The 22832-nt window shown below is 33.1% G+C and overlaps 1 pseudogene; it reads right to left on the bottom strand.

The window, feature by feature from the left end:
* Positions 1 to 13041: 13041 nt before the first annotated feature.
* On the bottom strand, positions 13042 to 13525 carry LOC141555113 (translationally-controlled tumor protein-like; annotated as a pseudogene).
* Between the last annotated feature and the right edge of the window lie 9307 nt (positions 13526 to 22832).

Here is a 22832-nt window from a genome sequence, read left to right as displayed (position 1 = left end):
TCTGGGAGGAAGCTGGTAAAGAAGTAAATAATTTCCTACCCCAGGGACAGACCCCAAAACATTTTTTAAGTATGAGCAAAAAAGCTAGAAAAACTATAGATTCCTTCTATACAGAGAAAGAGCGGGTACCCAACCCCGAGGAAGTTAACAGCAAAGATTCAGAAGATAACAACCTAAAGGGGAACGATTCCTGCCCCCCATCACATAACTCTCTCCTAGAAGAAGCTCTTAAGAAATTGAGGGAGATCGAAGAAAAATGGGGCAAGGAAAGGGAAGTTATGATAGAGAATAACAACGTCCTGAAATTGGAGTTGGAAAAAATAAAGAATTCACAGGAGATGCAGGGAAACAAAATTAGTGAATTAGAAAAGGTTAAAAAAACACAGGAAAGTAGGATTTCTGAATTGGAAAAGATAAAAAAGTCTCAAGAAAATAGAATTTCTGAATTGGAAAAAGAAAATAATTCTCAAAAAAAAAAATTAGGGAAATGGAAAAAAATTCAATAGAGCAAAATAATTCATTTAAAAACGAAATTGGGCATTTACAAAAAGAACTAAAAACTGTGAAAGAAGAAAATAACTCCTTAAAAGTCAGGATGGAACAAATAGAAATGAATGATTCACAGAGAACCCAAGAATCAGTCAAACAAAACAAAAAAAAATGAGAAGCTGGAGAACAACGTCAAATACTTACTGGGAAAATCTATAGACCTGGAAAATAGATCTAGGAGAGATAATCTGCGGATTATTGGACTTCCAGAAAACTATGACCAAAAAAAGAGCCTAGATTCTATTTTACAGGAAATTATCAAAGAGAACTGTCCAGAGATAATAGAAACAGAAGGGAAAGTAGATGTGGAAAGAATTCATCGAACTCCTTCTGAAATAGACCCTAAAAAAAGAACACCACGGAATATTGTGGCTAAGCTGCAGAATTACCACACAAAGGAGAAAATCCTGCAAGCAGCTAGAAAAAAACAATTTAAATACCAAGGTGCCACAATAAGGGTCACCCAAGATCTGGCTGCCTCCACATTAAAAGATAGAAGGGCCTGGAACCTGATATTCCGTAAGGCAAAAGATCAAGGACTGCAACCAAGAATGAACTACCCAGCTAAGTTTAGCATCTTTTTCCACGGAAGAAGATGGTCATTCAATGAAACAGAGGAATTCTATATGTTTCTAAGAAAAAAACCAGACTTAAACAAAAAATTTGATCTACATCCACAAGACTGAAGAGAAACAGAAAAAGGTACACAGAACCCTTGAGAACTGTAACTCTGTTGTGGGTATATAAAAAATACTCAAGGATAATTTGATTTTACTGATATAAAAGAAAAAAAGGGGGGTGTAGTAAAGGGAAGGAGGTCGGTTCAGAAAAAGGGGAAGGAGTGATAAAAAGAGGGAAACTACATCCCAGGAAGAGACATAGAAAATACACCATATCTGAGGGAACTTAGTGAGGGGGAGAATCATTGTGTGAATCTTACTCTCATCAGAAGAGGCTCAAAGAGTAAATAATTAACATATTTGTTTTTCAGAGAATTTTCTCTCACCTCATTAAAAGGGAGGAGAGGAAAAGGGAAAAGGAAAAGGGGAATAAGTGAAGGGACTTGGAGGGAGGGGGGAGGGATCCTAAAAAAAAAAAAAAAAAAAAAAAAAGAGGGAGGGTTGCGCGTCACAAGGGGGGTCTGTAAATTAAATATAGGGTAGGGGGATCAGGGGGGTCAAGGGAAAAAAGCATAATCTGGGGATAATACGATGGCAGGAAATACAGAATTAGTAATTTTAACTGTAAATGTAAATGGGATGAACGATCCCATCAAACGGAGACGGATAGTAGATTGGATCAAAAAGCAGAACCCTACAATATGTTGCCTACAGGAAACACACTTAAAGCAGGGAGATACATACAGAGTAAAGGTAAAAGGTTGGAACAGAGCCTATTATGCTTCAGGTAAAGCCAAAAAAGCAGGGGTAGCTATCCTTATCTCAGATCAAGCAAAAGCAGAAGTAGATCTCGTTAAAAAAGATAAGGAAGGAAACTATATCCTGCTGAAAGGTAGCATAAATAATGAAGCCATATCAATACTAAACATATATGCACCAAGTGGTATAGCATCTAACTTTCTAAAGGAAAAGTTAAGAGAACTGCAAGAAGAAAAAGACAGTAAAACTATAATAGTGGGAGATCTCAACCTTGCACTCTCAGATTTAGACAAATCAAACCACAAAACAAACAAGAAAGAAATTAAAAAAGTAAATAGAACATTAGAAAAACTAGGTATGATAGACCTTTGGAGAAAACTGAATGGCAATAGGAAGGAATATACTTTCTTCTCAGCAGTTCATGGATCCTATACAAAAATTGACCATATACTAGGACATAAAGATCTCAAAATTAAATGTAGGAAGGCAGAAATAATAAATGCCTTCTTCTCAGATCACAATGCAATAAAAGCTACATTCAGTAAAAAGTTAGGGGTAAATAGACCAAAAAGTAATTGGAAACTGAATAATCTCATCTTAAAGAATGACTGGGTGAAACAGCAAATTATAGAAACAATTAACAATTTCACCCAAGATAATGATAATGATGAGACATCATATCAAAATCTTTGGGATGCAGCTAAAGCGGTAATAAGGGGAAATTTTATATCTTTAGAGGCTTATTTGAAGAAAATTGAGAAAGAGAAGATTAACGAATTGGGCTTACAACTTAAAAGGCTAGAAAAAGACCAAATTATAAACCCCCAACCAAAAATTAAACTCGAAATACAAAAATTAAAAGGAGAAATCAATAAAATTGAAAGTAAAAAAACTATTGAATTAATAAATAAAACCAAGAGTTGGTTTTATGAAAAAGCCAATAAAATAGATAAACCTTTGGTAAATTTGATCAAAAAAAAGAAAGAGGAAAATCAAATTGATAGTCTTACAAATGAAAAGGGGGATCTTTCCACCAATGAAGAGGAAATTAGAGAAATAATAAGGAGTTACTTTGCCCAACTTTATGCCAATAAATTTGATAACTTAAGTGAAATGGATGACTTCCTCCAAAAATATAGGCTCCCTAGATTAACAGAGGAGGAGATAAATTGCTTAAATAGTCCCATTTCAGAAAAAGAAATAGAACAAGCTATTAATCAACTCCCCAGGAAAAAATCCCCAGGGCCAGATGGATTCACATGTGAATTCTACCAAACATTTAAAGAACAATTAGCCCCAATGTTATATAAATTATTTGAAAAAATAGGGGATGAAGGAGTCCTACCAAATTCCTTTTATGACACAGACATGGTACTGATACCTAAACCTGGTAGATCGAAAACTGAGAAAGAAAATTATAGACCAATCTCCTTAATGAATATTGATGCTAAAATCTTAAATAAGATATTAGCAAAAAGACTTCAGAAAATCATCTCCAAGATAATACACTATGATCAAGTAGGATTTATTCCAGGAATGCAGGGCTGGTTTAATATTAGGAAAACTATTAATATAATTGACCATATTAATAAGCAAATTAATAAGAACCATATGATCATCTCAATAGATGCAGAAAAAGCATTTGACAAAATCCAACATCCATTCCTACTAAAAACTCTTGAGAGTATAGGAATAAATGGATTATTCCTTAGAATAATCAGGAGTATATATTTAAGACCGTCAGTAAGCATAATATGCAATAGAAATAAACTGCAACCTTTCCCAGTAAGATCAGGAGTGAAACAAGGTTGCCCACTATCACCATTACTATTCAATATAGTACTAGAAACGCTAGCCTCGGCAATAAGAGCCGAGAAAGAGATTCAAGGAATTAGAGTAGGAAATGAGGAAATTAAACTATCACTTTTTGCAGATGACATGATGGTATACTTAGAGAACCCCAAAGACTCTGCTAAAAAGCTACTAGAAATAATTCAAAATTTCAGCAAAGTGGCAGGATACAAAATAAATCCACATAAATCCTCGGCATTTTTATATATCACTAACAAAATGCAACAGCAAGAGATACAAAGAGAAATTCCATTCCAAACAAATGTTGAGAGTATAAAATATTTGGGAATCCATCTACCAAAGAAAAGTCAGGAATTATATGAGAAAAATTACAAAACACTTGCCACAAAAATAAAATCAGATTTAAATAATTGGAAAGACATTCAGTGCTCTTGGATAGGCCGAGCGAATATAATAAAGATGACAATACTCCCCAAACTAATCTATTTATTTAGTGCTATACCAATCAGACTCCCAAGAAACTATTTTAATGACCTAGAAAAAATAACAACAAAATTCATATGGAAGAATAAAAGGTCAAGAATTGCAAGGGAACTAATGAAAAAAAACTCAGAGGAAGGTGGTCTAAGTGTACCTGATCTAAAGCTATATTATATAGCAGCAGTCACCAAAACCATTTGGTATTGGCTAAGAAATAGACCGGTAGATCAGTGGAACAGATTAGATACAAAGGACCAAAAAGGGTACATCTATAGCAATCTAATCTTTGACAAACCCAAAGATTCCAACATTAGGGATAAAAATTCATTATTCGGAAAAAACTGTTGGGAAAACTGGAAATTAGTATGGCAGAAATTAGATATGGATCCACACTTAACACCATATACCAAGATAAGATCAAAATGGGTCCATGATTTAGGCATAAAGAGGGAGATAATAAATAGATTAGAGGAACAGAGGATAATCTACCTCTCAGACTTGTGGAGGAGGAAGGAATTTATGACCAGAGGAGAACTAGAGATCATTATTGATCACAAAATAGAAGATTTTGATTACATCAAACTAAAAAGTTTCTGTACAAATAATACTAATGCAAACAAGATTAGAAGGGAAGTAACAAATTGGGAAAATATTTTTAAAAACAAAGGTTCTGACAAAGGTCTCATTTCCAAAATATATAGAGAACTGACCATAATTTATAAGAAACCAAACCATTCTCCAATTGATAAATGGTCAAAGGATATGAACAGACAATTCTCAGAGGAAGAAATTGAAACTATATCCACTCACATGAAAGAGTGTTCCAAATCACTACTGATCAGAGAAATGCAAATTAAGACCACTCTGAGATACCACTACACACCTGTCAGATTGGCTAAGATGACAGGAACAAATAATGACAAATGTTGGAGGGGATGTGGGGAAATTGGGACACTAATACATTGCTGGTGGAGTTGTGAAAGAATCCAGCCATTCTGGAGAGCAATCTGGAATTATGCCCAAAAAGTTATCCAATTGTGCATACCCTTTGACCCAGCAGCGCTACTACTGGGATTATATCCCAAAGAAATACTAAAGAGCGGAAAGAGACATATATGTGCCAAAATGTTTGTGGCAGCTCTTTTTGTTGTAGCTAGAAACTGGAAGATGAATGGATGTCCATCAGTTGGAGAATGGTTGGGTAAATTGTGGTATATGAAAGTTATGGAATATTATTGCTCAGTAAGAAATGACCAGCAGGAGGAATACAGAGAGGGTTGGAGAGACTTAAATCAACTGATGCTGAGTGAAATGAGCAGAACCAGAAGATCACTGTATACTTCAACAACGATACTGTATGAGGATGTATTCTGATGGAAGTGGAAATCTTCAACATAAAGAAGATCCAACTCACTTCCAGTTGATCAATGATGGACAGAGGTAGATACACCCAGAGAAGAAACTCTGGGAGGGGAATGTAAATTGTTAGCACTAATATCTGTCTGCCCAGGTTGCATGTACCTTCGGATTCTAATGTTTATTGTGCAACAAGAAAATGATATTCACACACATGTATTGTACTTAGACTATATTGTAACACATGTAAAATGTATGGTATTGCCTGTCGTCGGGGGGAGGGAATAGGGGAGGGGGGGTAATTTGGAAAAATGAATACAAGGGATAATATTATAAAATATATATATATATATAATAAAAAAAATTTAAAAAAAAAAAAAAAGAAAAAAGTAAAAAAAAAAAAAAAAATTGTCCATTTTTTCCTCCTTAAAAAAAAAATAAATAAATAAATAAATAATTCAGAATTTTAGCAAAGTTGCAGGATACAAAATAAATCCACATAAATCCTCAGGATTTTTATACATTACCCACACAATCCAACAGCAAGAGATACAAAGAGACATTCCATTCAAAATAACAGTCGATAGTATCAAATATTTGGGAATATATCTACCAAAGGAGAGTCAGGAATTATATGAGAAAAATTACAAAACACTTGCCACAAAAATAAAATCAGATTTAAATAATTGGAAAGACATTCAGTGCTCTTGGATAGGCCGAGCGAATATAATAAAGATGACAATACTCCCCAAACTAATCTATTTATTTAGTGCTATACCAATCAGACTCCCAAGAAACTATTTTAATGACCTAGAAAAAATAACAACAAAATTCATATGGAAGAATAAAAGGTCGAGAATTGCAAGGGAACTAATGAAAAAAAAACTCAGAGGAAGGTGGTCTAAGTGTACCTGATCTAAAGCTATATTATATAGCAGCAGTCACCAAAACCATTTGGTATTGGCTAAGAAATAGACCGGTAGATCAGTGGAACAGATTAGATACAAAGGACCAAAAAGGGTACATCTATAGCAATCTAATCTTTGACAAACCCAAAGATTCCAACATTAGGGATAAAAATTCATTATTCGGAAAAAACTGTTGGGAAAACTGGAAATTAGTATGGCAGAAATTAGATATGGATCCACACTTAACACCATATACCAAGATAAGATCAAAATGGGTCCATGATTTAGGCATAAAGAGGGAGATAATAAATAGATTAGAGGAACAGAGGATAATCTACCTCTCAGACTTGTGGAGGAGGAAGGAATTTATGACCAGAGGAGAACTAGAGATCATTATTGATCACAAAATAGAAGATTTTGATTACATCAAACTAAAAAGTTTCTGTACAAATAATACTAATGCAAACAAGATTAGAAGGGAAGTAACAAATTGGGAAAATATTTTTAAAAACAAAGGTTCTGACAAAGGTCTCATTTCCAAAATATATAGAGAACTGACCATAATTTATAAGAAACCAAACCATTCTCCAATTGATAAATGGTCAAAGGATATGAACAGACAATTCTCAGAGGAAGAAATTGAAACTATATCCACTCACATGAAAGAGTGTTCCAAATCACTACTGATCAGAGAAATGCAAATTAAGACCACTCTGAGATACCACTACACACCTGTCAGATTGGCTAAGATGACAGGAACAAATAATGACAAATGTTGGAGGGGATGTGGGGAAATTGGGACACTAATACATTGCTGGTGGAGTTGTGAAAGAATCCAGCCATTCTGGAGAGCAATCTGGAATTATGCCCAAAAAGTTATCCAATTGTGCATACCCTTTGACCCAGCAGCGCTACTACTGGGATTATATCCCAAAGAAATACTAAAGAGCGGAAAGAGACATATATGTGCCAAAATGTTTGTGGCAGCTCTTTTTGTTGTAGCTAGAAACTGGAAGATGAATGGATGTCCATCAGTTGGAGAATGGTTGGGTAAATTGTGGTATATGAAAGTTATGGAATATTATTGCTCAGTAAGAAATGACCAGCAGGAGGAATACAGAGAGGGTTGGAGAGACTTAAATCAACTGATGCTGAGTGAAATGAGCAGAACCAGAAGATCACTGTATACTTCAACAACGATACTGTATGAGGATGTATTCTGATGGAAGTGGAAATCTTCAACATAAAGAAGATCCAACTCACTTCCAGTTGATCAATGATGGACAGAGGTAGATACACCCAGAGAAGAAACTCTGGGAGGGGAATGTAAATTGTTAGCACTAATATCTGTCTGCCCAGGTTGCATGTACCTTCGGATTCTAATGTTTATTGTGCAACAAGAAAATGATATTCACACACATGTATTGTACTTAGACTATATTGTAACACATGTAAAATGTATGGTATTGCCTGTCGTCGGGGGGAGGGAATAGGGGAGGGGGGGTAATTTGGAAAAATGAATACAAGGGATAATATTATAAAAAAAATATATATATATATATATATATATAAAATAAAAAAAAATTAAAAAAAAAAAAAAAGAAAAAAGTAAAAAAAAAAAAAATAAAAAATAAATTGTCCATTTTTTCCTCCTTAAAAAAAATTAAATAAATAAATAAATAATTCAGAATTTTAGCAAAGTTGCAGGATACAAAATAAATCCACATAAATCCTCAGGATTTTTATACATTACCCACACAATCCAACAGCAAGAGATACAAAGAGACATTCCATTCAAAATAACAGTCGATAGTATCAAATATTTGGGAATATATCTACCAAAGGAGAGTCAGGAATTATATGAGCAAAATTACAAAACACTTGCCACAAAAATAAAGTCAGATTTAAATAATTGGAAAGACATTCAGTGTTCTTGGATAGGCCGAGCGAATATATTCAAGATGACAATACTCCCCAAACTAATCTATTTATTTAGTGCTATACCAATCAGACTCCCAAGAAACTATTTTAATGACCTAGAAAAAATAATAACAAAATTCATATGGAAGAATAAAAGGTCGAGAATTGCAAGGGAACTAATGAAAAAAAAGTCAGAGGAAGGTGGTCTAAGTGTACCTGATTTAAAGCTATATTATAAAGCAACTGTCACCAAAACTATTTGGTATTGGCTAAGAAATAGAGTAGTTGATCAGTGGCATAGGTTAGGTTCACAGGGCAAGATAGTGAATAAAAATAGCAATCTAATCTTTGACAAACCCAAATATCCCAAATTTTGGGATATGAATTCATTATTTGACAAAAACTGCTGGGAAAACTGGAAATTAGTATGGCAGAAACTAGGCATGGACCCACATTTAACACCACATACTAAGATTAGATCAAAATGGGTCCAAGATTTAGGCATAAAGAACGAAATCATAAATAAATTGGAGGAACATGGGATGGTTTACCTCTCAGACTTGTGGAGGAGGAAGGAGTTTGGGTCCAAAGAAGAACTAGAGACCATTATTGATCACAAAATAGAACATTTTGATTACATCAAATTAAAAAGTTTCTGCACAAACAAAACTAATGCAAACAAGATTAAAAGGGAAGTAACAAATTGGGAAAACATTTTTACAGTTAAAGGTTCTGATAAAGGCCTCATCTCCAAAATATACAGAGAATTGACTTTAATTTATAAGAAATCAAGCCATTCTCCAATTGATAAATGGTCAAAGGATATGAACAGACAATTTTCAGATGATGAAATTAAAACTATTTCCACTCATATGAAAGAGTGTTCCAAATCACTATTGATCAGAGAAATGCAAATTAAGACAACTCTGAGGTATCATTACACACCTGTCAGATTGGCTAAGATGACAGGAACAAATAACGATGAATGTTGGAGGGGCTGTGGGAAAACTGGGACACTGATGCATTGTTGGTGGAGTTGTGAAAGAATCCAACCATTCTGGAGAGCAATCTGGAATTATGCCCCAAAAGTTATCAAAATGTGCATACCCTTTGACCCAGCCATACTACTACTGGGCTTATACCCCAAGGAACTACTAAAGAAGGGAAAGGGACCTGTATGTGCCAAAATGTTTGTGGCAGCCCTTTTTATAGTGGCTAGAAGCTGGAAGATGAATGGATGTCCATCAATTGGAGAATGGTTGGGTAAACTATGGTATATGAATATTATGGAATATTATTGTTCTATAAGAAATGAGCAACAGGAGAAATACAGAGAGGCTTGGAGAGACTTACATCAACTGATGCTGAGTGAAACGAGCAGAACCAGAAGATCATAATACACTTCAACAATGATACTGTAGGAGGATGTATGCTGATGGAAGTGGATTTCTTCAACATAGAGAAGAGCTAATCCAATTCCAATTGATTAATGATGGACAGAACCAGCTACAGAAAAGGAACACTGGGAAATGAATGTAAACTGTTATTTTTACCTTCTGAATCCAATTCTTCCTGTGCAACAAAAAATTCGGTTCTATACACATATATTGTATCTAGAATATATTGTAATATATTTAACATATATAAGACTGCTTGCCATCAGGGGGAGGGGGTTGGGGGAGGAAGGGAAAAAATCTGAATAGAAGTAAGTGCAAGGGATAATGTTGTAAAAAATTACTCATGCATATGTACTGTCAAAAAATGTTATAATTATAAAATAAAATAAAAATTAAAAAAAAAGAAATCTATAAAGATTTAGCATGAGTATTAAATTGAGCTTAACCATCATTTGTGTTCTAAAAAGATAGAATCAATTTTTGGGGAAGTAGTCTCGGAAACTACACTTGACTTCTGTGTATTCACATTCAACCAAACAATATCCCCTATACAACACAGAGAATTGATGTCAAAGAGAAAGTCTTATGTTCTAGACTTACCACTGATATACTCTGAGTAACTTTTATCAAGTATTATCTTTACTTGGTGCTTTATTTATGAAATAAGATTTCTTGAAGATGTCATAAAAAGGCCTTTACTCTTAAAAGAAAATTGGTAAGAAAAAACTAATGCTTCCATTAATCCATATGAAAAAATCTTCCACCAGGAAAAGTAGCAGGTGAGACACCTAGAAGTTCACTATACACAAAATCAAAAAGAGGAACCAGTGGAAAACCATTATCAAATGCCTTTCTCAAACTACTAAATACAAATACACAAAGTATAAGCATAGGCAGGATCAATTAGTTATTTAAATTATCATCGATGATGGGTGAGGTTATGTTTGTGATGCAAACAGAATTCTATAATGATATATTTCTTTGAAAAGAAATAGGAGAGGTCAGAGCCAAGATGGCAGAGAGGACACACACGTCTTTCTGGACTCCCCTACTACCCTCAAACTATTTATGAAATTCAGCCTCTGAATTAGTGCTGAACTGTCAGAACCCACTAAGATTACCAGAAAAGGAAGACACACACTGAGAGAGCAGAGGCAGGGTATGGTCTCCATAGCAAAAAATCCAGAAGAGGACTCTACCACAGTGTTGGCTATTCTTCTTTGGTTACAATCCAGTAGATTAGCAGAGAAGCTATAAAGCTATAAAAAACTATAAAGGTATAAAACTTCCATCTAGTCTGGTAGAAACTAGGCATTGACTCACACTTAACACCATTACACCAAGATAAGGTCAAAATGGGTTTATGATTTAGACATAAAGAATGAGAATATAAATAAATTAAAAGAACATAGTATAGTTTACCTCTCAGACCTGTGGAGGAGGAAGGAATGTGTGACCAAAGAAGAACTAGAGATAATTACTGATAACAAAATAGAAATTTTTGATTATACTAAGTTTAAAAAAAGAAAAGTATTTTTACAAACAAAACTAATGCATACAAGATTAGAAGGGAAGCAATAAACTAGGAAAATATTTTTATAATCAAAGGTTCTAATAAAGATCTCATTTCTAAAATATAAAGAATTGACTCAAATTTATAAGAAATCAAGCCATTCTCCAATTGATAAATGATCAAAGGATGTGAACAGGCAATTTTCAGATGAACAAATTGAAACTATTTCTAGTCCTATGAAAAGGTGCTCCAAATCATTATTGATCATTAAGACAACTCTGAAATACCACTATATACCTGTCAGATTGGCTAAGATGACAGGAAAAAAGATAATGATAAATGTTGGAGGGAATGTGGGAAAACTGGGACACTGATACTTTGTTGGTGGAATTGTGAACAGATCCAACCATTCTGGAGAGCAGTTTGGAACTATACTCAAAAAGTTATCAAACTTTGCATACCCTTTGATCCAGCCATGTTACTACTGGGCTTATATCCCAAAGAGATCTTAAAGGAGGGAAAGAGACCCACATGTGCAAAATGTATATGACAGCACTTTTTGTTGTGGCTAAAAATCGAAAATTGAATGGATGTCCATCAATTGGAAAATGGCTGAATAAATTTTGGAATATGAATTTTATGGAATATTATTGTTATGTAAGAAATGACCAGGATAATGAACTATGGGAGATGTGTGGACCACAACATACCATTTCCACTCTTTCTATTATTGTTTGCTTGAGTTTTTGTTTTCCTTCTCAGGTTTTTTTTTTTAACCTTCTTTCTAGATCCAATCTTTCTTGAGCAGCAAGATAATAGTATAAATATGTGCATATATATATATATGCATATATATATACACACACACACATATATATATATATATATATATATATATATATATATATATATATATATATATATATATATATATATATTATGTTTAACATATACTTTAACATATTTAACATGTCTTGGAATACCTTCCATCTAGGGGAGACAGTGAGGGGAAGGAGGGAAAAAGTTGGAACAGAAGATTTTGCAAGGGTCATTGTTGAAGAATTACCCATGTATATATTTTGAAAATAAAAAGCTATAACCAAAAAGCAAAATTGGCCAATTAGAAAAGGAGGCATAAAAGTTCACTGAAGAAAATAATTTCTTTTCTTTTTGTTTTTAGTTTAACATGGTTTCCTTTTATCCAGTTTGGATATAATCTTTTCCTGAGTTAAAGGTACTTCACCTTATAGATGAAATGAAAATGTAGAAAGGTCCACTTTATATTGTTGGCATATTTGTGGGCAACTATTCCCTTATTCTATTCAAGCTTAATTAACAAACAGAATTTAGGTTCCAGTTTCATAAGCAATCAACTGTAGAAAAGTCCCTGTAAAGTTTTATGCAGAAAAGTAACCTAAACCCAGACAATGTTCTCTACAGTTATCTCGAGAAAACAATTGTTCCAAGTGACTAATTTGAGCTTAAAAAAAAAAAAAAAAAAACATTAGAACAAGAGGAATTCTTGCAAATAAGTTTAAATGAATTTTATTTTAGACAATGTCTTTTTAAACACAATGCCTCCACTCCAAATAAATTAAGGTAAAAATGAATAAAGCTCAAGATGACATCAGTCCAAGTTTGCCCATATCCTAGTATTGTACTGAAAACTAAAAGCAGCAGCCAGTTATGGTGACAGGTGGTTCAAAGTAATAAACTGAATTTTATTGTTAACACTTCTCAAATTCTAAATCATCCTTAAAGAAAATCATCTATGGGATCATACCATTCTGAAAGAAATCCAAGAGAGCCACCATGCTAAATTGGTTCATGTTTTTGCCTATGAAGAACTGATAGTTTTGTTTTGTTTTGTTTAATTAGCAAGGGTATGTTTGATTTGTTTTGCCTAAAAAAAGATTTTGCTTTATGTGGATTGTGTTCTTTAATTGATTTCATCTAATCTTTGATATATTTTGTAGGATTTTTGTAAAACTAATTTCTTGCAGATGATGGTTTATTATTATGTGAACTCCAGTTATAACAGTGACATTTGTTTCTTCATCCTCAGGACCTTCAGCAAAGGCATTTCCACCAATGAGAGAATCATCAATAGTTCTGTCCTACTGATCATTTTACCCTCCACCTTCAGGCATAGATCTTGTAAATGTTGGAGAACATCTCATCATGATTGATGAGATCCCAGTAGATGATCATTTTGGCAGAAGGCAGAAGGTAGCCCTAGCATTGTAGGGGCTCAGGGCTTTGAAACAGTGCAATGCAGCTGGAGCATTGCTTGGGAACAGGAAGAGCAGATGGAAATGTACAGGAAAATAATTTCTAAAAAATTAGAATTGAGCAAATAGAAGGTAATGTCTGTAGGACAAATAAAGATACAATACAGCAAAACAAAAAAATATATAGGAAAAAATGTGAAATATCTCATTGGAAAAACAACTAATCTGGAAAATTAATCCAGGACAGATAATTTAAAAATTAATGGTCTACCTGAAAGTCATGATCAAAAAAGAGACTGGACATCATCTTTCAAGAAATTTTCAAGGTAAACTCTTTTGATAGTCTAGAACTAAAGGGTAAAATAGAAATTGAAAGAATCCACCAATCACCTCCTCAATGAGATATCAATGGGAAAACCCAGAAATATAGTCAAATTCCAGAACTCCCAGGTCAAAGAGAATATATTGCAAGCATCCAGAAAGAAATAATTCAAATATGTCATAGCTACAATCAGGTAACACAAAATTTAGCAGCTTTTACATTAAAGGACTAGAGGGCTTGGAATATGAAATTCCAGAGAACAATAGAGCTAGGATTACAACCAAGAATCACTTACCCAACAAAACTGAGTATAATCTTGCAGAAGAAAAGTTTGTCCTTCAATGAAATAGATAATTTTTCAGACATTTGTGATGAAAAGATCAGAGATGAATGGGAAAATGTGATTTTCAAATACAGAACTTTGGAAAAGCATAAGGAGGTAATCAGAAAAGTGATATCATAAGGTACTTAATAAAATTTATCTGGGAAGATTACATTTGTAACTCAACTTTCTCATTATTATTACAGGAGTATATATTTAGAAGGCATAGATGTGAGTTGAATATGGAGATAATATCTTTTGAAAAAATGATGAAATAAAAGAGTAAGAGAGTAATATAATGGGAAAAAGGGAAAGGGAGAAGTGAAATGTTTTAAATTATCTGCCATAAATGGAGACAAAAAAAGCTTTTACAGTGTAGGGGAATATAGAGAGGAGAGGGTGAGAGAGAAAATTTGACTCATCAGAATTCATTCAAAGAGGAAATAACATACATAATCCACATGAGCATAGGAATCTATTTTATTCTGAAGAAAAATAGGAGGGGAATGGCATATGAGAAGGGGAAGAAGGGGAAGGAGAGGGTATATTGGGGGAAGGATTAGGCAGTACCAAAACACTTTTGAGAAGGGGCTGGGTAAGAGAGAAAAAATGGATGGAAATACTTTTTTTGAATTTTGAATTTCAAAGCAAATTTCTCTGATATTTTTCAAACATAGAGGGAACTCAGTTAAGTTTATAAAACATAAGAGACACGATCCTACTAGTAAATGATGAAAAGATATGATCTGTGTCCAAAAGGCTATAAATTCATGCATATCTTTTGACCTAACAACACCACTACTTGGCATAAATATCAGAAGAGATTTGGAGAAAAAAGAAAAAAGAAAAATGATCTTTATTTACAGAAAATATTCATAGCAATTCTTTTCTCAGGGCAAAAAAAAAAAAAGGGAAATTGAGGTGATGTCTATTATGTTGAAATAATATCCAAAAAAATGAAGGAATGAAAAAGAGATGTGCACTTTTTCAATGAGGTAGAAAGAAGAATTTTTTCTCATTCAAGGAAAAACTTTTATGGTAGAGGGGTGAATGGATGTGCTAACAAGCAAGACTTAAACTTCACCCTCAACAGAATTGGTTCAAAAAATGGAAGACTATATATAAACTTGAGTATAGAAATCTATCTTAAAAAATAAAGAAATGGGGAGAGGGTAAAGGGAATAAAAGAAAGAGTAATGAAAGGAAGTGCAGATTATGTGAGGCAGTTCTTGGAAGCAAAATAAACTTCTGAGGAGGGACAGAATAAAAAGAGAAGAAGAAACAAATAAATGGGATAGAGCCAGAAAATAATTAGTAATCAGATCTGTCAATGTGAATGGGATGAGCTCACGCATAAAATGGAATCAGGTAGCAAAATAGATTAGAAATCAGAATTTAACAATGTCTTATTACAAGAAACTAGTTTGAAATAGAAAGACACAGACTAAGTTAAAATAATGGTATGGAGCAGAGTGTTATATGATTCAGCTGAAGAAAAAGCCAAACATGATCTCTGGCAAAGGAAAAAAAAAATAAAAGACTTAATTGAAATATAATCAGGGGCAAACTACATTTTGACAAAAGGTACAAAAATAATAAAATAATTTCAAAAAGTTTTATAAGTGTATTTGATAAAGTATTTTTCAAGTATATATACTGAGTATAGAATTAAGTCAAATTTATAAAAATAAGAGGTATTCCCCAACTGATACATGGTTAAAGAATACAGATAGTAAGTTTTCAGAAGAAGAAATTAAAAATATTTATAACCATATAAAATATTCTAAATCACTATTAGAGAAGTGCAAAATAAAAAATATTATGAGGTTCCACATCATATTAAGAGAAAAGTAAATGATGGGGGGAAAATAAATACACAAAAAATGAACTAATCCAGCCATTCTGGAGAACAATTTAGTAACAATGAGCAAATGGGCAAAAAACAGGAAATAACCTTTATTCAACAATACCGTTATTAGTTCTGCAACCCAAAGAGATAAAAAAAGGACATTGATCTACACATTCAAATATATTTATAAAAGCTCTTTTTGTGAAGACAAAGAATTGGAAATTGAAGGAATGATTATCAATTGGAGATTGACTGAACAAATTATAGCATATGATTGTGATGGTATATTTTTTCTATAAGAAATGATGAGGGGATAGCTTAAAGGATAAAAAAAACCCAACAACAACAACAGCAAGAACTATACGAACTTATGCAAGATAAAATGAGAACAAGGGCATCATTGTGCATAACAACAGCAATGTTGTAATTGGGATCACTTTGAAATACTTGGATACTCTGATCAAAACGATGATCCATGAAAATGCCAAAGGACATGATGAAAAATGTTATCTCCCTATAGAGAAAGAGTTAATGAATTCTGACTCCAAATTGCAATATAACATGTCAAAAAACTACCTAATGTGGAGATATGTTTTGATGATTTCATATGCATAATTGATATCATTTTGCTTGCATTCTTAGAATGCATAAAAGGGTGTGAAATAGAGAGAAATAATTTGGAATTCAAAATTTAAAAAAGAAAAATATAAAATAAAAATTTATTTAAAAAACAATTGGAAATTCATTTAAAATTATTTTATCTCATTTGAGCAATTGTTTATTAGTCAATGTCTTTCATGTTTGTGATGGCTTTCTATACATCTAAGAAGGAAATAATTGTCAAAAACATTTTATATAAATCATCTTATACATTATTTTTCCCTCCACTACCACCCCTTTTTTTTTGTACCAGCAACAATATGGCTGCTTTGGAGCATGAGTATGGTTTAAGATAAGGAATTTTTAGATTAACACTTAATCTACCAAGAATTGAATATTACATACAAAATAATTAGTTAGAATGATTATCAATTACTATAAAATTAAAGTTGTATTGTATTCCAAGTAGCAAACCTAATAACAGTTAAATTTAAGTAAACTTTAAAAAAAACAGTGCAATCTTGGAAGCAAAGAAAGAAACCAAGAGACTTAAGGGAACTTTGCCTTTCTCTCACACACAGATACATACAACTTTGATAACTGTGAACTGATATGTAATGACTTATTCCCACTTATACAAAAAGTATATTCTTTTATTCAAAAACTTCTTGCTAGATGGTACAATAATATTTTGTATAATTTAGTATCATCTTGTATTTCTAGATTTGTTTATTTGCTTGAGATGGCTATTCTCTAGAAGATATACTGTTTAAATCACTTACTACAAAAAGTATTTTAGAAATATTTTCCAATGGAAAAAAAAAATCTAAGAATTGTAAGAAAACAGAATCAAAGCCCATGGTTAGTATGAGAAGTATGTATATATATATATATATATATATATATATATATATATATATATATATATATATATATATATATATATATGTATATATATAGTTATAGTTATATATACATATATATATATATTTGTATATATATATAGTTATAGTTATCTAGTTTTATATATATATATACATACATACATATATATATATATATATATATATATATATATATATATATATAGTATTGCAACTATCATGATCACTAAACATTAATAGCTTAGTCTTTCTGATGAGCATATCCACTGCCATCACATTTTTGTCTTTTTTATTTCCTCAAAATATCATAAAGCAGCTTAGATTCTCAGATATCTAAGTAAATAAAAATAATTATTCATACCGTGTAACTGCTGTTTGTTCTTCACTTTTGAAGGACAAATGACATCATGGGATGCTGTCTTGATTTGTGTGTGAATTGAATTTAAGAGAAGCAGAGTTGTAGAAATTCATCAGTCTCATTCTTTCTTCCAGAGACATTGATGTTCAGTTAAAAGCCAAATTTGCAATGGTTCAGAATGCAGTGGATTAATTTCAATGTCTGACCAAGCCCTAAGTGCTACAAAGTCTCTATCTTTCTCTGCCTGTCTCTCTGTCTCTCTGTCTCTCTCTTTCTCTCTCTCTCTCTCTCACACACACATGCACACATACACACACATACAAATGAACACACACATTTAATGTTGTGCTCATCTTCCTCAGCCCAATTCCTAAATTATTTTTCTCTGTGATAACATAAACTATACAGTACAGTATGTAAAACCATAAAAGTAGTCTAGATATGATAATATATATCATTGGGCAAGGAATTTATTTACAGATTTTTACAAAATACTATGGAATCCTGAAATTTAAAGGTATTTGCTAGTATGCCAAACTCAATATATGACAGTACATGCATTCAGATGGAGGAGATTTAATGAGTCAAACATAACTAGGAATATAAAACAAATTGTGCATTTTCCTTCCCCTACATGACCATATCATCTGTAGAATATGTTGAATAGAACAAAATCAAAAGATTCACTGGCCTCTTCATTTTTAGCATGGCCTCAATAACAATTAGTTGGCATGATTTCAACAAATCATAGAGAAAAGCTGAAATAAGAAGTAACACCAATATGAAAATATAAGTTGCAGAAAAACTTTCTTATCCACATTGGTAGAAGACTTTTCTTCCCTGGAAAGTTCACTGCATTAATTAAATTATACATTCTGAGTAAAGATTAAAACAATATGATAAATAAAACTTGTAGTCAGGAAAATCTGTGTTTAAATTTGGCTTTGGACAATTGTTGTGGCAATAGAGATAAGTTACTTAATCATTCTAAATGTTAATTTTCTCACTTATAAAATATAGATATGTTACATATAACATTTACTAAAGAAGAATTTAGTGTCATTCAAACAAATATATGTGAAATCATTTGTAAATATCATGGTAATATGTAAACATAATCATTATTATTAAGGTGAGTGCTGACTCAAAAAGATTTATCTTTTATTAAGCCAAAACTTTAAAGTTTTTATTATCTTTAAGGGTATACTGCAATGTTCTTCTCTAAAAGTTAATGTTCTCTGGGAGCAGGTTTCTTGGGGGGTCTTCTGGAGGCAGCCTTAGTTTCAGTTCAGTGTAATCACCCTGAATGCAGCTAGGAGTTAAAAGTCCAAAATCCTTTGTTGTTTCCTTTTAAGTATTGTATCTTCCTTGGGCCTGATTAACTTTCTTAGAGGCTCTCTCTCTCTCCTTGGTTCCTGCTGCTAGTCCTTTGCCTCTGCCAGCTTCAGCCTCTAGCTCCCTCCAAATCTCCATCCAGCACAAAGGTGGAATATGGAATGAATCTGATCCTGCCTCTGAGAGTGGGCTTGTGCTTTAGTGGGCTTGTCCTTTAATGGGCTCCTCCTTAGATATGCTTTCTTAAAGGTGTGAATGTGGGCCAAGATGGCAGAGAGGAGGCACACAGCTGCTTGAGCTCTGTGTTTTCTCTCAGAATTTACATCATGACAAGACTCGGAATCAATGCTTTATCGGAAAAAAAAAACAAAAAAACAAAAAAACAAAAAAACACAAATAATCAAAACCAGAAGACATCCTTGAAATTCACCAAAAAAGGTCTGTTTTTGCTTGGGGGAGGGGACAAATAGACTGGGCAAAGGCTGAGGGCAAACAGAAAGAGCGAGGCAGGCAGCTCACACTGCTCAGACCAGAGTGGAGAGGGGTGCAATCTCTGCCATTTCTGCCTAACGACCTTTACCCTAGTGTGGATATTCCAACTTGGCAGTAAACCAGGATCAGCAGAGAAGGTGTAAACACAGGAGGTAAAGAATAAAACCCTGGAAAGCTAGTGTCTCTTGGACCTGGATACACCCACCCCCACCTGGAATGACTCAGCTCCTTCTTAGAGCCTCAGAGCTAAGATGCAGCACAGCCATCACTGTCCTGTTAGTGCCTCGCTGCTGTCTCCTGCAGTCTGTAGAGGAAGCCCAGTAATATTATCCAGCTCCAATTCCCCCCCCCCCAGAAACAGACCAATTGCTTTTCCTGTCAATTTGTTTTCTTCCATTCCACTCTGACAAAATGAACAAAAAATTTAAAAGAGCTCTAACCACTGAAAGCTTCTGTATGGATAGAAAGCAGACTTCAAACCCAGAGGAGACTAAAAGCCGAATGTCTCCAGACATCCCTAAGGTGGATATGATCTGCTCCTCAATACACAAGACTCTCATAGAGGAAATCAAATAGGCTCTCACAAGAGAGATAGAAGAAAAATGGGAAAAGGAAAGGGAAGCTTGGCAAGAGAGTCTGGAGAAATCATTCCACACATTTAAAGACAGAGTGGATAAAGAAATCAAATCATTGAGAAATAAAGTGAGTGAGTTGGAAAAAGAAAACAGCTCTCTAAAAAATAAAATGGATAAAATGGAAAAAAATTCCATAGAAGAAAAAAATAACTTAAAAATTCATTTGAACAACTAAAAAGGTATAAAAAAAGTGAGTGAAGAAAATACATCATTGAAAATCAGAATCGAACAAGTAGAATTGAATGACTCAAGTAGAAACCAAGAAATACTAAAGCAAAACCAGAAAAATGAAAGAATAGAAAAGAATGTCAAGCACCTTATTGCGAATACAACAGACCTGGAAAACAGATCCAGGAGAGACAAATTGAGAATAATCAGACTCCCTGAAAAGTTGAGGAAAAAAAATAGCCTGGACACTATGTTCCAGGAAATTATCAGAGAAATGCCAAGATATTTTAGAAACAGGAGAAAATAGGCATTGAAAAAATTTGTCGATCACCTACAGAAAGAGACCCTAAAATCAAAAAGCCAAGAAATATAGTGGCCAAGTTCAAGAACCATCAGACAAAGGAAATAATATTGGAAGCTGCTAGAACAAAGTAATTCAGATATAGAGGAGGTGCAATAAGGATAACCCAGGATCTAGCAGCATCTACATTAAGGAGTGAAGGGCCTGGAATATGATATTCCAAAGGCTAAGGAACTTGGTATGCAGCCAAGAATAACTTAAACGGCAAAAATGAGCATATTTTTTTTTCCAGGGTAGAAGATGGACATTTAACAAAATAAATTAATTCCATCTATTCTTGATGAAAAACCAGATCTACACAAAATGTTTGGTCTTCAAATACAGAACTCAAGAGATTTCTAAAAAAAGTAAAAATAAATCTTTAGAACTATATTTCTGCCATAAAGATATGTAAAGAACACATGTGTAATTTGTCCTAGAAACTAGAGGTGGAAAGGAATTATCATAAAAAAGGGTAAAGTTGTGGTATTACATCTCAAGAAGAGGCAAAGGTAACCTATTATATCTGAGAGAAAGAAAGGAGGGGGATGAACATAGTGTGCATCAATTGACATATTTGATTTATGGTGAAACTTCTTCCACTTCATTGAAAAGTGAAAGGGAATGAGTAAGCTAAGGGGAAAAGAATACAGAAATTTTGAGGAAAAGGAGTAAAATAGGGGGAGGAAGTTGAAGGTGGGGAAGGGAAACTAAAAAGGGAGGGCTGTGAAAAGCAAGTGGTGCTCACAAATTTAATACTTGGGAGGGGTGTAAGAGGGAAGGAAAGGAGAAAAGCATAAGCAGGGGTTAACAGAATGGCAAGCAATATAGAAATAGTCATTTTAACCATAAATGTGAATGAGGTAAATTCTCCCATAAAGAAGAAGCAGTTAGCAGACTGGATTAAAAGGGAGAATCCTGTTATATGTTGTTTACAGGAAACATACCTGAAACAGGTTGATACATTCAGAAGAAAGGTAAAAGGGTGGAGCAGAATCTACTATGTTCCAGGTGAAGCCAAAAAAAAACCAGGGGTAGGATCCTCATCTCAGATGAAACAAAAACAAAACTGGATCTAATTAAAAGAGATAAGGAAGGGCATTATATCTTGCTAAAGGGTACCATAGAAAATGAAAGAGTATCAATATTAAACATATATGCACCAAGTGGTGCAGCATCTAAATTCTTAAAAGAGAAATTAAGAGAGCTGCAAGAAGAAATACACAGCAAAACTATAATAGTGGGAGATCTCAACCTTGCACTCTCAGAATTAGATAAATCAAACCATGAGGTAAATAAGAAAGAAGTCAAAGAGGTAAATAGAATACTAGAAAAGTTTGATAAGATAGATCTTTGGAGAAAGCTAAATGGAGACAGAAAGGAGTACACTTTCTTCTCAGCAGTTCATGGAACCTATACAAAAATTGATCATATACTAAGACATAAAAACCTCAAAATCAAATGCAGTAAGGCAGAAATACTAAATGTATCCTTTTTAGACTGCAATGCAATGAAAATTACATTTAATAAAAAGCCAGGAGAAAATAGATCAAAAATAATTGGAAACAAAATAATCTCATACTAAAGAATGATTGGGTGAAACAGCAAAGCATAGACATAATTAATAACTTCACCCAAGAAAATGACAATAATGAGACATCATACCGAAATGTGTGGGATACAGCCAAAGCACTAGAGGCCTACTTGCATAAAATAGAGAAAGAGAAGGTCAATGAATTGGGTTTACAACTAAAAATACTAGAAAAGGAACACATTAAAAACCCCCAAATAAACATGAAACTTGAAATTCTAAAAATAAAAGGAGAGATGAATAAAATTGAAAGTAAAAACAAACTATTGAATTAATTAATAAAACTAAGAGTTGGTTCTATGAAAAAATCAACAAAATAGACAAACCCTTAGTAAATCTGATTAAAAAAAGGAAAGAAGAAAAGCAAATTGTTAGTCTTAAAAATGAAAAG

Source organism: Sminthopsis crassicaudata, chromosome 1 (assembly GCF_048593235.1).
Source record: "Sminthopsis crassicaudata isolate SCR6 chromosome 1, ASM4859323v1, whole genome shotgun sequence".
Lineage (NCBI taxonomy): Eukaryota > Metazoa > Chordata > Mammalia > Dasyuromorphia > Dasyuridae > Sminthopsis > Sminthopsis crassicaudata.
This window is presented reverse-complemented; position numbering and strand designations above follow the sequence as displayed.